Source organism: Vicugna pacos, chromosome 30 (assembly GCF_048564905.1).
Source record: "Vicugna pacos chromosome 30, VicPac4, whole genome shotgun sequence".
NCBI classification, from domain to species: Eukaryota; Metazoa; Chordata; class Mammalia; order Artiodactyla; family Camelidae; genus Vicugna; species Vicugna pacos.
This window is the reverse complement of record NC_133016.1, coordinates 13,678,978-13,695,537: the sequence shown is the minus strand read 5'-3', so window position 1 is coordinate 13,695,537 and position 16,560 is coordinate 13,678,978. Positions and strand designations below refer to the sequence as shown.

General features: G+C 45.9%; 1 long non-coding RNA gene across 1 annotated transcript in view; it reads right to left on the bottom strand.

The window, feature by feature from the left end:
• LOC140690472 (uncharacterized) overlaps nt 1-16,560 on the bottom strand; it is a 131,023-nt gene that overhangs the window by 8,143 nt on the left and 106,320 nt on the right. Inside the window, exon 3 of the long non-coding RNA XR_012065773.1 lies at nt 1,593-1,643. This is a non-coding gene — a long non-coding RNA (uncharacterized lncRNA). The remainder of the gene's footprint in view (nt 1-1,592; nt 1,644-16,560) is intronic.

Genomic DNA, 16,560 nt, shown 5'->3' with positions numbered 1-16,560 from the left:
CCTTTGGACCGGACGGAGGTAACGCGCTGCCTTTGCGGCAGGATGTTTTGAGCTGTGATTCAACCCTTGGATGAAGATTTAGCTTTTTCTGAGTTTTTAACCTTGTTTCTGCAAGTAGATTGGGAACTCCTCAGGGTGGGGTGGACACTGTGCTTAATTCATCTTTCGGTCCCCTGGCAGACAGTAGGTTGTTCGATCGATGTGCTCTGAGCGATCAGTATGGAAATCATTCTATCTCTAGGACTTTGTTCGGATCCAAAAAACAGAAGAGAGCAGTAAACAGTCTCAGTGACCTAGCTGCGCGCTCTCGTGGGCGGTGACTATAAGGCCTGGAAAAGAACCCTGCACCTGGACGTACACCCGCTCTGCAGTGCCAGGAACGCCTCTAAGTGATGCTCACTAGTCACACGGTGTGCGTCCCAGAGCCAGTGAGGGAAAGCGCAACAGCGATCTGCCCGCCCTCCCTCCCTCCCTCTCTCCGTCCATCCCTCCCTCCCCACCCACACACTTTCATCTACTCCATTACAGCTTCTCACTAACACCTTGATGTAGCTTAGTCATAACTGCTAACGTGTACGGAGCGCCTACTGTTTGCTCGGCACAGCGCTCACCACTTCCCAAGTGCTATTCCACCGAAACCTGACACCAACCCTTTGAGGAAGGCTCTACTTCCCACGTTAAAAGTACTGAAAAGAGCAGTCAAGTTGTCGCCCAGGGCCACTTAGGTAACTGATGCAGGACTCAGGCTCCCTTGATCTTATTCTAAAAGCCCCTACTTTAAAACTACTGGAAACTACGAGGCAGATGCTTCATTCTGGTCGGGGACAGAGGCAGGGCAGACTGCACGCACCTGCATTGTCTTCAGCTTCACAGAGTCCCGGAGCCAGGATGCAAAGCTCCATTGTGATTAAGCCAGAGAAGATGCCGAGCTCAGTTTCTCAAAGCCACCCCCTGACACTCAGGAACAGGTCAATTGATTCATTTAGGGAGCACAGTGTATCCTTGGCTGTGCCACACGAGAGGCGGCGAGTGACAAGGTCACATAGCACTGTAGAAACTCTCTACTGGGCCACAGAGCATACATCGCAGTCACGCACTCACTTGTCCATACGGCAAGTGTTTACTGAGTGTCTACTATATTCCAGGCACTGTGCTAGGATCAAGGGGTTAGAAAGTAATCAACACGTGGCGTGAGGTGCTCACTACCTAGTGAGAAAACAGATATGCAGATACACGATTACAGAGGTGAATCCGGGAGTGAGCAGTGTGTGCAGGAGCCGGGAGGAAGAAGGGGAAAACTACTGTGCCGGAGGTCAGGAAGCCTTTCTCGCCGCCCCCGGGGCCCTGGCTTCATGCACATTCACATCTGACTCCTGTGCCTCTTCTCACTTTCCCACCCTCTTCCCTGACACCGACAGATTCCACTGCACTCTCCAGAGAAGGGAACTTTGACTGACAGCTGAGCTTAGAAACTCTGGTAGCTCCCACAGAGACACTGAGTCTCCTGGAGAGAGCACAGGTGTGGGAGGGAGAAAATGAGAGGCAGGAGGAGAGAGTGGGAGGGGAGAGAGAGCATGAAGCAGAACACATACCTGGGAGCACCCGAAACTCTCTGCATCTCCAGAACCTGTACTCTCTGGTCACTGTTGGAAACAAACAAAAAAACTGAATGCATTAAATACATAGAAACACATACATACACAAATATACGTAAGTACAGGTGTATAAAAACATATACACACATACACACATGCATATCTGCACATGCACACATCAGAGCCTCCTGCTTCCCCACCAAGCTCAGTGCTCTTTATTCCGTCCTCTCTGAACACCCCAAAATGGTCAAAACCCCAGCTGAAGGTGGTCTGGGATCTTATCTGCCTTTAAGCCATCTGGAGTCCATCGGCAGGCTTGCCTAGTCCCTTGCCTAAGAAGCTATTACAGAAGAAGTTAATTTAGCACAGCCAAGCTCGTGATGATGGAGACAGAATGAACCAATCAAAACATTCATTTATATTTGATGAAGAAGAACCTTAAATGAATGGACAAATGAGCCCACACTGAGGCCCTCCTATGCATCAGGGCCTGTGCCAGGAATGTTTAAGAGTATTACTTATTTTAATCCTCACACTAACTTTATGAGGTAAGGATTATTATCTTCGTTTTGACAGCAAAGATTCTGAGGGTCAGAGTGGATAAGTTTCTTTTCCCAGATAACATAAAAATGCTATTAAGCAACCAAGCTGGAATCTCTACTGTTCCACAGTTGAAACCAGAATTGTGTGCTCTGCCAGATGGTAGGCACATGGGGGAAGTATAAAAAATAGAAGATACAGACTAATATTTGAAGGGCTCAGGGACTGGCGGGGAAGGGAAGAATGCCCTTGAGATACAGTGGGAGCCGGAGGGCAAGCACACCCGTCCCCACCAGAGCATGTGAGGACCACGCCACGGGGATGCTGCCCACGGTCCAGCAAGTGCTGTGTGGAAGCACAGGGCTCTGAGCTCAGAAGAACGCAGTGGTTTCCTAACGAGGGTCAGGGTGGTCTGGTGCAGGTCTAGGTGGGTCAGTGGAGCAGCAAAAGGGAAAGTCCATAAACAGGCCCATGAGTGAAAATAATTTCCTTTATGATAAAGGCAGCACTTCAAGTTAGTGGGTGAAGGATGACTTAGCCAATAAATTGTTTGGGTTGTTGGCTAGCAATCTGCTAAAAAGAAAAGCTTTATTCTAGCTTTGTACAGTACGTAAAAACAAATTCCAAAAGAGTTCAGGATTTACATGAAAATAACCCTAGAAGAACTAGGAGAAAACATAGGTGAATATCTCATCTTAGACCAGAAAATTTTCTAATGCTTGCAAAGGAAGGTTTACAAATAAAAGAACAGATAGACTCAATTCCATAAAGAATTTTAAACTCCAATATACCAAATCAAATACTGTTAAAGTTTAAAGAATACACAACAAACTGGGGAAAACAAGAAACAAACGTGAGAGACAGAGGTTAGTATTCTTAAGCTATAGGATGCACTTAGAATCAATAAGAAAAGAAATTTGAATTTTTAAAAATATCATCAAAGGATCTCAATGGCATAATTCCCAAATAAGAAATGCAAATGGCCAACAGGCTTATAAAAAATATTCAAATTCACTAAATATTTAAAGGCAAATAAAAAAATTTTAATTGTACAAAAGTGAGTGGTTTTTGCATTTTTTTCATTTTATTTTTTGTTTAAATCAATTTTTTGTTACAAATCAAAAAACAAAGAATACAGTGACGAGTCTTTCTCCCACCCCTGTCTCCCATCTGCCTAGGGCTCACCACACCCCAAACAGGCAACCACTTCTATGAGAATTTGTGTACATGTCCAGAGTTTATATACATATACACAAGCAAATACTGGTATTCATTATCATTTATTTTCCTCCCTTTTAAATAAAACATAGCATATTATATATACAGTTTCACACACATAGCTTCTCCCTCTTAACAACATATACTAGACAACTTTTAATGTCTAGTGTATCAAAAACTTCTCTATTTATCATTATGTAGCTTTTTATTGTATAGGTGTGCAATAATTTATTTAGATGGTTTCCAGTCTTTGACTCTCGCAAGCAATGCTGCAATGAAAAACCCTGAACATACGTCATTTCCCAAATAGGCCAAGGTATCTGTAGAATGAATTCCAAGAAGTGAAATTGCTGGGACCAAGGATATATGCATTTTTAATTCAGAAAATGCTGCCAAATTGCTTTCTCTAAGGGTTTTATCAATTTACACATGCACCCAAAATACATGAGTGTGCCTGTCTCTCCACAGCCTTGCCAGCAGAGTATGATATCAAGTTTCTGGAACTTACCAAATGGATGAGTAAAAAGTGGTATCTCAAGATATTTTCAATTTGCATTTCTTCTATTATAAGTGAGTCTGGGCATCGTTCCATATATTAAATAACCATTTTTATCTCCTTTCCTCTGAAATGTATGTTTATTTTCTTCAAATTGTTCCCAATTTTTTCTGTATAGGATAATGTCTAGGAAGTATCAGAACTAGGACTCAGACACAGACTATCAATAGGTGTAGAAACTGATACAAAACTTTTTCAGGGATCATTTGGCAACATATATAAAAATCCTTAAAATGTACATATTCTTTGACTCAGAAACTCCATTTATAGAAAGTTATCACAAAGAAATAATCATAGCTGTGGAAAGATGTCCATGTGTAAGGATGTTCTTCCAGCAATGTTTATGTCAAAAAACTAGAATTTGCCTCTCTCTGGAGTCTCTTGAGTGCTCACTTACATTTCTCTCTGCATCTTTCTTCTTTTTTCTGTAACTTGGCTTGTCTCGTGCCTGTCAATGCCAATCACTGATCGTTGCCTCAAAATGGCTGCCCCAATATGGCAGCCTCAACAGTCAAATCAATCGGCGCTGACTAACAGTGCCACATCAGGGCCAGAGTTGGCAACTAAGTGAGCCAGCCTGTCTGAATCTCAACTCCAAATTCCTGGGAGAAGGATTATCATTGTCTCAGGAGGAATCTGGGGTCAACTGCCGGTCTAGAAAATTGTAGTCTTTTGGGGAAGGGCTGCCATACTTCAATGGTGATATTTGATGAAACGATACTTCTTGTCTAGCAATTCTGAAGATAGAGTAGTGCCCTGGCAGTTAGAGCTTTAGAGCATCAGAAGCATGCATTCACTTATCCCTTCTACTTAAGCACATGCCAGGACCCCAGCGCTGGTAAGAGGAGCCTAGCCTGCAGAAGTTTGAGGAAGCAAGACTGACCCAACGAGCAATGGTTATTTACCATACTACAATAATTACTTCTTCAGTTGGTTGGTATTTCAAAAACAAAGCTTATCAAACTAAGCCACAATTTCTGTGATTTCGTATCTGAACCAGCAGCCACTTCTTGTGAAGAAGGAAGAAGACAACTCAGCTACAGTTCACATACTTGTAGAGAAAACATACTCTTTCCAATGTCCTGAGAGCATTTTGCACCTGCAAAACCTTCACGACCCTTTCGTTTTGTGAATGCCGGGTGGAGGCTTGCATAATTTCTTTGCTGGAGGAGAAGAGCCTCTGGTGAATTGAGGATTTTCCACCAATTTCTCCTCAGCCCAGAGGACAAATTTGAGAGTCATTTCAAAGTTATAAGTCTTAGTGAGTAATCTGAGGTAGACGAAATAAAAGAGAAAAAAAAGCTGTGGAATTTCTAGCTTAGGAACTTGAGGGGATCGTGCTGTCATGGAGTAACCCAGAGCATAGAGAGTGTCCGAGGGACAGGAGCAGGCATCATGGGTCATGTTGCCCTTGAGATAATATACATCTATCAGTGCTACAGGTCTGGAGCTCTGAAGTGAGTCTGGCACTGAAATTTCAGTCATGGAGTATTCTAGTTTGGGGTCCCCCCAAAAGAGAACCTGAGGCACAGGCTTGGGCACAGGTAGTTTAGTTGGGAGGTGACACCAGGGAACAAAGGCCAGGGGAAAGTGAGATGGGGAATGAAGAAAAGCCAATAAAGGGTGTGTTACTGAGTTGCTTGTCTCAGGGGGCAACTGGTGCTCAGTCTCACTGGAGACTCTCTGAGGTTACACAGTAGTAACCACCACAGAACAATTCCTCTAAAGATGGGAAGCTGAAACATTTACCCACTTACCACATCCCTCCATTGGTTGAGGGCTGCACCCAGAAATTGTTAACTCCTCCATACTTCCTGCACTGAGGCATGGCCTGCCACAGCTTTAGCAGAATCTCTGAGGCAGGAAAGTACAGAGGCACCCAGAGCATTCTAAGGTGTGCAGGGAGACGTTCAGGACCAGTGCATTAAAATCCAGCGGGCTGAGCAGACATGGTGCAGTGTACATACAGCATCTGCTACAGAAATCAAGAGGGTGTGGGTCATATTTGACATCCTGGAGTGGATAAGATTGGTGACTCTAGAGACAAGGGAAGAAGCACACAGACAGCATCTCAGGACCCAGAGGACAAGATAAAGAGTGATCAGAGAGGGAGGGTGATCAGGAGAGTGTCACATCAAACAAAGGAGACTCAGGAAAGCGAGGGTCTCCAGGTGAGAATGGTGCACCAAATGAGGCAGTGTTAAGATCGGCTGAGATTGTTGCTAAGAGTGGAGACAAAAGCTTCATTGCTTTTGGAGATAGCAGATGTAATCTGGGGAAAGGGAGGTAGAGGGGTATAAGCCACTCTTCAAGAACTTTGGTTTTAAAGAGAAGGGGAGATATGCTGGTAGTTGGGAACATGGGGGTGGGAGTAGTGATATGCTCGTAAATTTTAACAACAATTCTCAGGACACAAAAATAAAGCCCTGAGATGTCTGTAGCGTAAATACTCATGGCTGATTTCAAGCTACCAACATGATGTCAACTGTCCTACAAAATTGCTGACATTTTAACAGTCAGCTCTTGTGAGCTGGTAGGAGTTAGCTACAGCCATCCAGTGGATGGGAAGGAAGGAGTGTTGTGTTGATCTTCTCATTGACGTTAACAGGAGAAAAGCCAATGGACCAAGCCAATGGAGAAGGAGTGATGGAAGATACAGGAGTGAGAGTATAGTGAAAGTTCTTGGAGCCAAGTCCTGAAGGAAGCTGAAGGGGCTGAAATAAACACAGTGGCCTTAGAATGGAGGAGAGAGATGATTGAAAGCCGCAAGGAGTGTGGAGGTAGGACAGAGAGGCATTGAGGAAGTAAACCACTACACAAACCTACCTCCCCCAGCATCTGACACAGGGAAGCCAGAAGATGACAATCTGTCCCTTCCATGGGGAAGGGGAGCAGGGTTTGGAAGAGCTCACAAGTGGCCCAGGAATGGTGCTCAATTAGAGATGAATGAAAGAACTGCTTCAGTTTCCACAAGTGAGGTCAGAAATCATAAACTAGCCATGGTGCCAATCAACATGGTCCATGAATGTTTAACAAACCGAATGAGAAGCTAGCTTCTCTCCCATGAGTCTGTTCTGACTGAGGGGCTGGAGGGGTTAGGAAGTCCTGAGACTCTGAAGTGGAAAGAGCAAGGGAGATGCAGAGAGGGATGGTTGGTTGGAAGTATAGGCAGAGGGTCACATGGAATCCAGCAGGTGCAGCTTGACTGGTTTTAACAACAGTCATGATCAAACCTATTCCCACACCCGCGTCAGTGTAGCCAAGGTGCGCTTCCAAAGACCCAGTGGTCTTGGCACGTTTCCCCCAAAGTCTGGGAAAAGAAAGGCAATTCCTTGAGTACTCTGGAAACTTGAAGCCAGGACACTGACCCTAAATGGCTGTCACTTGGTGCCAGAGACATAACAATGATGGCTGGACTCTGGACACCTGGGTCTGCTAATGTCTACGTCGACTCGAACTTCGGTAACTTGATCAAATTGGTCACACTGGGCAGCTTCTTCTAAGACTTGAAAGTGGGAGGATCCACAGCACAGAATGTATGGCCGAGACCTCGTGCTTCCTTTGCTTTTTCTTCTTTCTTTTTTCCTTTTCTCCTACCAGATTCGTGGCGTCTTTGTCTTTTGAAGAGGGTGATGTTCTGTTGGAGTTCAGCAGGTGCTCTGGTTGCCTGGGTGGGTCTGTGGATGTGAGGTTTGGTGTATTTGTGGGTGAGGGTGAGCTACAAGCATCCTTCTACTCTGCCATCTTGGCCAAAAGTGACCTTGTGCTTCCTTGAGTGGTTTGCTGCTTCCTACATGAGAAGGCAGGAAGAGGACTCAGAAAGCCACCTGATTTTCTGTGCAGTTGTGGGTGGTGTGAAGTGTGCAGTTTTATTTACTGCTCAGGCATCTGATAAACCAAGGCCAGTGTTTCACCTGAGAGTGGTTACCAAGAGAAAAATGTCAATAGGTCACAGCTTTGTCTCTTGAGGACAAAACCCTCCACTGGCCCATCTCCTATGGGGAGTGGCTCAGTAGAGCTTCCAGCCCACGGGACTGGGAGTGGTGGGAGTCACCTCTCATGTCCCATAACAAAGAGATTGCAGACAGGCTCGGCAGTTGTGAGTATGACAAACTGTCTCGTATTTTTTAATGAAAAAAACGATACTTCATCTTTCTAATGACAGAGAACACAGAGGTGGCTTACAGTAATATATGCCTTTTTTAATACATGGTTCGTCATCTCAGGGCAATGGCACTATGAAGGATGGAGCAGCAGACAAAAGGTTAATAGAGCATTGGGCCTTTTTTAATTGAAAAAATGACTGAGGGGCCCCACAGCAGACCGAGCGGTAATAGTATTACAGACTGTAAGTACCTTTCCGGAGACTTACTATTCATCTGGGGCTAGAGCAACGGGCATCAGGATGTGTCACCGAGCCTCAACAGGAACAGGAGTCCGTTCCCAAGGAGGTTAATAGGCAACACACAGTGGTTTTCAAAAAGATATATATATATTCAAAATACACCTCTCTCTTTTTTATTGTTCCTAATTTACTATTATTTCTAAGAAATAAATACCACGTGTTGGCACAAGTTGAATCAATTCTTCTTTGTCAATGTATCCGATGCAAGTTTAGTCAGATTTTCCAAGACTAGTCCTCATTCTGAAAGTTTTAGCTTTTCAACTGTTTTAACTTCAAAGAGCACTTTCTAAAAAGGATCCTGTGTGAGACAGAAAATGAGTCATTTTTGAGGGGCTAAGGAGGTATAAATGACATAAAGGATGAGGAAGTGCTTTGGGGGGAAATATGTAAACATGAACTTCTCCTTCAACGTGATCTTCATGTAACTGCATTTATTCACATTAAGATTTTCAAAATCTCCCAGGGTAACTGGAAATCAGCAGCCTGTTAAGTCACGTGGTACGTGGGGCTAAGCCCAGGAATGGGTGAATATGTGAGTGACTCAGCCCCAAATAAATAAGGGGCTTCCCTTTAACCTTGAGCTTCTTAAGTGCTTTGCGACCAAACCCGATGCGCCTGTTCGGAGGGGGGCTGTGGAGCTGACCAGGCAATGGGAGCTAGTGATGGAACACAGAGGAGCCTGCCATAAAACTGTCCCAACTCAGGAGGGGCCGATGTCCTCAAGCCCACCATGCTTCCACGCCTCTCCTGGCTGATACCTGTTACCCCTGACCCCTGTGAAGAGAAATGAACTGATTAAGATCAGTAAACATTAGGCATCTCCCCGCTACACGAGGTCCATGTCAAGGCACCACAGCAGACGACGGGAGGTGAGAAGACAGCAGTCTCCCCAGAGAAGCTTCCAATCCAGCAACCGCCATTCAATCACTGTGACTCTTTGGGGTCTTTCTAAGCCCCTAAGAAGTAGTTTTCTGCCCTGAGTTACCAGAACATGTGTTCTCAACAATTGTCTTGCTCACAAATAGAAATGCTTCTAAGGGACACTCCTGCTCCTTAGAAGCTGAGTGAGAATTCATTTATACCCATTTGTCTGCTAAATACCAGTCTAGACAGGTGACTCTGTCAAAGGTCTTTGCCGGTTCTGAAAGTGACACGGGGCACCTAGTAAAGATCACTCCACCGAGCAGAATCATGCCACAAGGCTCTTCTGCAGTGATCCAGCAGATCTCGTAGGATGCACGGCTGCTTTGTGGCTGCTTCACCTTTATTTAACAGAAATACCATGATTTTCAAAGGCAAAGTCAAATTAGTTTGCCTTTCTCCTCTCAAACAATGATGGGTTTTCAAACTCCAGTCTTCTCTGACTTCGAGTGTCTCCAAAACATAAATGGATGTTGGGGGGGGGGATATAGCTCAAGTGGTAGAGAACATGCTTAGCATACACAGGGTCCTGGGTTCAATCCCCATGTACCTCCTCTAAAAATAAAAGTAAACTTAATTACACTCCCCCCCAAATAAATAAATAAATAAATAAATAAATAAATAAATAAATAAATAGAATTAAACAAAAACAACAAAAAAAAACCTATCATTATAAAAAAAATGGATGTGGGAGGAAGGCATCTTAGCTCTGAGAAATTAAAACATCACATGTTGTCTGTCCCCTGAAGCCCCGCACTGTCTAAAGCAGACAGGAACAGAGAGCAGAAGGTTTGACAACATCTGCATGGATATTTTGGGGCTGGTTGATGAGGGGTTAATTGGGACTAATTTGAAATGCACAAGCTAGAAACATTTTCCCTGGAGGACCCACGACAGCATCTTAGCTTCCCTGGCCGAGAGATGACGGCTCCCAGCTCACTGTCAGTTGCTCCAGGGATCTCACAGAAATGATATGTACATGGACCCAACAGAAAACATAAAAATAATAAATGAAACTAATAATGCAAAAGGGTTTGGGAAATAAGTAGTCCCTTCTGACATGAGCTGCGCTGGAAGCCTTGGGGAAAGAAAGCTGGAATATTCAATGAAAGATGTAAATTGTAAAAATTGGAGCCATAAATTTTCCCTTGGAAGAAGAGGGAGCCCACAGTTCTGTTCAGAGTTAACCGAGCTCACAGGAGCTGGTTTCCAGTTCAGGTTCAATCAAGGAGGGCAGCCCTCCTCCCCTTCCCCAAAGAGGCTGGGGCTCAGGGGCAGGGAGGTGCGGAGAAGGGACAGGGAGCGGCTGAACAGGATGTACGCAGCACCCTCCTTGTTAAATAGAATGTGCTCTTTCCATGGGGGCTGCGGGGGCAGCGACTCCTTATTAAACCTGCCCTTTCTCAGCAGAGGCCTCCTCGCCACTGCCTCCTCTCCTCTGAGATGGTCAGCCGAGGAAATGATGCCACAGTGGTCAAGCGGGAAATCTTGACAAGGATGAACAGAAAAACCTAATGAGGCGAACCCGCTCAAATCTGATCGAAATGTATTTTGTAAGTGAGCACAGGGCCACCGGATGGAAACATGAAGATGTTCGGTCTGTTTTGCTCCAAAAAGAAGGAAAGGAGAGAGGGACGGCGGAAGGACCCTCTAGTAAAGAGAGGAGACAGTTCTTGCTGTCTGTTTGTCCGTGTTATGATTTTCCCTTTTTTCCTGTATATATATATACATTTGTTTATTGAAGTATAGTCAGTTTACATTGTTGCATATATTTCTGGTGTATAGCATAATGTTTCAGTCATACATGAACATACATATATTCATTTTCATATTCTTTTCACCATAAGTTACTACAAGATATTGAATATAGTTCCCTGTGCCATACAGTATGAACTTGTTTACCTACTTTATATATATATCAGTTAGTATCTACAAATCTCAGACTTCCAGTTTAGCCCTTCCCACCCACCCTCCCCCCTGGGAACTATGTTTGTTTTCTATGTCTGTGAGTCTGTTTCTGTTTTGTAAATAAGTTCATCTTTTTTTAGATTCCACATATAAGTGATATCATATGGTATTTATCTTTCTGTTTCTGGCTTACTTTATGTAGAATGACAATCTCCAGGTCCATCCATGTTGCTGCAAATGGCATTATTTTATTCTTTTCTATCGGTGAGTAGTAGTCTATTGTATAATATAAATGTATCACAACTTCTTTATCCAGTCATCTGTTGATGGATATTAGGTTTCCATGTCTTGGCTATTGTAAATAGTGCTGCTATGAACATTGGGTTCATATATTGTTTGAATTAAGGTTCTCTCTGGGTATATGCCCAGGAGAGGGATTGCTGGATCATATGGTAAGTCAACTTTCAGTCTTTTGAGGAATCTCCATACTGTTTTCCATAATGGTTGCACCAAACTGCATTCCCACCAGCAGTGTAGGAGGGTTCCCTTTTCTCCACAGCCTCTCCAGCATTTATCATTTGTGGGCTTTTCAATGATGGCCATTCTGACTGGTGTGAGGTGATATCTCACTGTAGATCTGATTTGCATTTCCCTGATAATCAGTAATATTGAGCATTTTTTCAATGTGTTATGATTTTCTGATCTTAGTCACAGAGCTGACAATTTCATCTGGTTGGAAGCTCGCTGGGAACACTCAGACTCTCTCCAGGCTGCAGCGATCCACCGAATCCCATCCTTTCTCTGAGACGCCTTCACCACACCACCCGCTTCGGAACAAGCCTGGACTCGCCTCCCCTTACCCACCATCCACTCTCCTAGAATTCAGGGGTGGAACATGGAAGCCCAGGAGCGGTGGGGTCAACAGCAGAGGCCCGTGGCCCCCTGGCGGCCTGGCCCCTCAGTACTGCTCCTCGCTTTGTTGATCCGAGATGCAAAGGATGACAGCAATCCAGGACTGACAGCTCTCTGTGGTCCATTATACCTGATACCATCCCATACCCCCAAAGTGAGCATCAGTAAGTACCATGTGAGGGACAGACCTGGCGTGCGGTCCTTCTGCTCACTAACTCCGTACAGGATCTTCGTTTGGAGTGTATTACTCACTCAGTAAATCTCTACTGAGCACCCGACACTGGGCCTATCATAGTAAGTGGGGCAGATATGACCAATGATCTCATGGGGCTTTGTGTAATCAACACCCAGTACATCCGAACACCCTGAAGACGGGGAGGGGATTCCTGCCCTCCAAAGGTCTCCATCCAGTTGGGGAGATTATAACCGAGCTGCAAAAGTGAGGGGGAAATTCCAAGACAATGCATCCCCATTTCGCAGAGGAGAGAAGCAAGACTTGATGGAGGTAAGCAGTAGAGCTGGGCCAGAGCCCTGTCTCTCGGCTCTGAGTCCGCCACCCCGGTGGGTGCAGAATGTGTGCAAGCACCTGCGGACACTTTCCCCAGGGGCTGGTGGCTGCACTGATTCCACCTGGGCCCGCGGCTCCTCTTCCCCTCCCCACCCCCAGCCATAGTGCAGCCCAACGAATCCTCACTGACCAGCGGTGGGGCCCCTGTAAGTATCACTGGCACCACACCACCTCAGCATAAACCAGCTATCTTGGGTCCTAGGGCCGCTATGACAAAGTACCACAAACTGGGTGGGTTAAAACAGCAGACGTTTATTCTCTCATGCTCTGGAGGCTGGAAGTTCAAAATCAAAGTGTCAGCAGGGCCACGCTCCCTCCGAGATGGGTAGCATCCTTCCTGTCCTGTTCCTTGCTCCTGGTGGGGACAATCAATCCTTGGCCCTCTTTGGCTTGTAGAGACAGCACTCCTATCTCTGCTTCGTGGCGTGTTCCCTGTGTCCAGACTTCCCTCTTCTTATAAGGATACAGTCCTACTGGATTAAGGGTCCACCCGACTCCAACAGGACCTCATCTTATTACCCTAACTAATCACATGTGAAATGACCATACTTCCAAACAGGTCACATTCTAAGGTACTAGGGGTTAGGACTCCAACTTTTTAAGGGGCACAATCCAAGCCATAACACCAGACTACACCAATAAGGTCACCAAAGTTCCCCTAAGGAAGCTTCCAGAACTATTGTGATGTAAGGGAGAAAAGACACAGCTTCCACCTTCACTCATCCGCCATGATCACTGTGTACCAGAAGGTGCCTTCAATCAGTATTTATTGAATGATTCTCTTCAATCTCCTGATAGCCTCACCCCAAACCTCACTGTATCTGTTTTTAAGAGCAGAGAATCCCAGAGGCTGCTGGTCTTTCAAAGCACAGCTTAGTGTCATAAAATCCCCACTCATTTCCCCTTCCGATATTTATTACACACATGATCTTTGAAAGGCACTGTGTGAGCTACAGAAAATGTTTAAATGAGCCTACCTGAAGTAATGATGGTAAAGATAAAACAAGAAAACGGTTCGGCTTTGGCATGCCAAGATTTTTAACTCGTCCTATCTCCTCTCTGACAAGCTGAAATTTAACTTGTATTTGAGTCGTGCACTCTTCAAGGACATGAGTCCAAAACCGTGTTCCTTAGGCGGTGAGAGAACCTAGCCACCTACCTGTGTGATCCTCTTCTTGTCAGTGTCCATGACAGCACTGTCCCAAATGGTAACAAATAACCCCATGTTTAATGTGGCTATTGAAATTTAGTATTAAATTCATTAAAATTAAATAAAATGATAAATTCAGTTCTTCACTTGCACTGGCCACATTTCAAGCGCTCGATAACATAGGTCACTACCCTATTGGACGGTGCAGATATAGATTTCCATCACTGCAGAACATTCTATCGAACAGTACCAGTCAATGCAGTCATTCGAGTGAAGGGGTAAAAACGTTGCTGCTTTTGTAAAACCAAAACGGCTCCCAAAAGAAAGTAAGTGTTTGAACAGATGGGGAAAGTGAAAAGAAAGTGAAGATAGTTCTTAAATAGGAGATCCAAGTTCTGTGGAAGCAGTTATCCACAGTGATGAGTGGAAGTTGTGATCTGGACACCTGCCAAGGGCCTGGGTACATCCTTTGTGAATGTCACACGTTCACCCTGTATCCACTGAGCCCTGCAGAAGGTGGCACGTGCCAACAGAGAGGGAACCTCCAGCTGTAGTGGGCATGCCAAGCCAAGAGGCGCCCTCTGCACTTGATCTTAGTCAAAAGGCCGAGAAGCGATCCGGGAGGCACCCTCTGACTGCAGGGTCAGGGAAATATTCATGGAGAAGAGGCATCTGAAATGGACCTGGACGGTTTGGTGGGGTTCAGACCTGCAGAGATGAAGGGGGAACATTGCAAGCAGAGGGGACCTGCAATGGGAGAGACCCTTGCTGGGCTCCCTAGAAGCAGAGCAACAAGCCAGAGTGGAGTTTCTGTCCAGAACCTTAAGCAGGTACATTTGAATTAAAAAAGAAACTCAGGATCTAAATGATTTATACTGATGCGTACGTAAGACAGAAGAAGTCTATAAATGGTTAATATGATGGGATAAGATGAAAATTCGGAGTCGGACCCAGGTCTCCGGGGCCCAGCCTTTCAGTACCCCTTATAGCCCTCAGTCCTGCTAGTTCTTTCTCAAAGGCTGTAGGAGTCAGAAGGTGGGAGACTGCTCGTCCAGCCCTGGTCCACCTCGGGAGTGAACCTGACACCCCGGCTCCTCTGGGCCAACGGAAAAATATGAACATTCCTGAAAGCAACTGCTTCCTGAGTGTTTTACCAGAAGTCAGGCACGTGCTAAGCTTGTCTGCTGGGGGCCCTGCCCCTCACACTGAAGGTAAAATTTCTTGACCACGACTCCCCTGTTCCAAAACCCGGGTCCTAAAAAGACCTCTGTGATGTCCTGTGGGAGCCACAGGCTCCCCTCCCTCTGCCTCTCACTGTCCCTACTGTCTCTGGGCCCTAGGCCACCTGGACCCAAGGCTGCTACCCCCTCACCAGCGTCCACTAGGGATCCAGCTTCATCAAGCATTTCTAGAATGTTCCCCAGAAGTGGGGGAAGTCCGCTTGCAAGGGTGCTCGGCACACTGTTGCTCATTTTATTTGTCCTTCCTTCCTTCTCCCACCCCTACCCCATTTCCCACTGCCTCTCATCTACTTGGCAGAACAGTTTCTGCCTCCTCTGAAATGTGATCATAAATATCCGGGCTCTGGGGCTCAACCCCAAGGGAGCTAATCAGGGGCCTTTACACATCAGAGGGTTTCCCAGTACCAGCTCTGACAAAAATAAAATCTCAGTTCATCTCAGTATCTCACAGAATCTCACAGAATCTTCTCCATGGCCCTATGCATAGGAACAACTATCGCTCTCATTCTGCAAATGAGAAAGCTGAGGTCTGAGAGGTTAAGTGACGTGATGAAGGTTATGGAGCAGAAATGTGGTAGGACCAGTTCACAGACACAGGTCTGTCTGGTTCCAAAGCCCGGACGGAGCCCATCTCTCTCACCCGCTGCCTGAATTGCCCTGTCAGAATCTTAACCTCCCAGCTGCCGCAAGGGCAATGGGGACAAACCAATCCGAAGACAGTGGGGTTTACAAAAGCTCTTTCTGAACCATTTAAAATGACTGCGAAGATAGAGCTCTCTGGAAGACTTGTAAGATGCCGATTGGCAAGAATTCTAATGAGCCTCCGGGCTCTGCGGTGCAGGTCCAGACTGTGTCTATTGTGGGTCAGGAATGAGGGATTTATTCTGTCCATGAATCACAGAATAACTATTGTTATTATTTAGCATTGATTAATTGCTCCCCCGGCCTCTAGGCCTCTCCGCAGCATTCTCAGAAAAATCATTACGCTTCCAGGGTTGCCCAGGTCTTGACATTCTGGGTAAAGAGCTGTACTCTGAGCCCTGCGAGGATGAGGCATACTGCAGAGGGGCCCCGGGAAAGGGACCCCAGGAACGAGACGGCCCAGCCCCCAGCTCATGGCCTTCGCCCCTCCAGGCCAGTCTCACAGCAGCTCTGGTGGGTCACGGCAGTGACTCGAGCGCAGGGGCAGAAATCACAGACCTCCGATGCCTTATGGAAAAAACCAAGCAGCCTCTGGGAGGTTTCCACATGGAGAACTTCGAGGATGCACGTATATTGCAGAGCTGCTAATAAGGAAAGGGTCGCTCTTCGGGGGTTAACACAGCAGCCAGCGCCTCGGCACGGTGGCAGGGGCCTGATGAAACGTGACGCGGTAAAGGGCTCTGAGCAGTGAATTCTCCTCCTGACAGCCAATAACACCCCCTGACCCTTGGATACTGTCCTCCCCAGAGGTCAAAAATATGAATAAATTATCGTTCTGACAACCTTGGCACTGAGTAGAGGTGGGATGAAAAGCTCTCTGGGAGAAAAAATCTGACATTACATT